The following is a 541-nucleotide window of genomic DNA, read 5'->3' on the forward strand; positions in this document are numbered from 1 at the left end:
AAGGGGAGGAGAACGGCCGGCCGGGACACCTGCGCTCCGCGCCGCCGCGCCCAGCGCCCAGCGCCTGCCGGGGCGGTGGCAGCCCGGTGCCTCAGCACCACCCTGCCGGGGCCCGCACGGCCACACAGTCCCGGAGCTCCCACGTCGCCGCCCACTCCTCTTCGAAGCCCAAGGGCGGTGGGCCAGAGCCTCCGCCCGTCCCCCAGGCTGGGGTGGAGCGCTGCGCGGGCGCCGGGGAGGCGGAGGCGCTGGGACCGCTCCGGCTGCTCACCTGGTCTCCTGCCCTCTGGTAGCAGTGAGTCAGGCGCGCCCCGCCCCACGGGGAACGCCCCAGGCCCTGTCTGAGTCCCACTGGTCTCTCCCCTGGAAAGCGACCAAGGTTTCTGGGCCATTTCGGTGGGCTTGAGAGAAGACGTCGTTAAATCATCCTGTGGCCAGGGATTCTGTAGCCAACCAGCAGTCCTACCTAGTCCCAGTTGGAAAAAGCATCGAAGTCCTCTTCAGAGAGCTTGAGGCATCCTACCCCTCCAACTGGAAAAGT

This window comes from Marmota marmota, unplaced genomic scaffold (genome assembly GCF_001458135.2).
Source record: "Marmota marmota marmota unplaced genomic scaffold, marMar, whole genome shotgun sequence".
Lineage (NCBI taxonomy): Eukaryota > Metazoa > Chordata > Mammalia > Rodentia > Sciuridae > Marmota > Marmota marmota.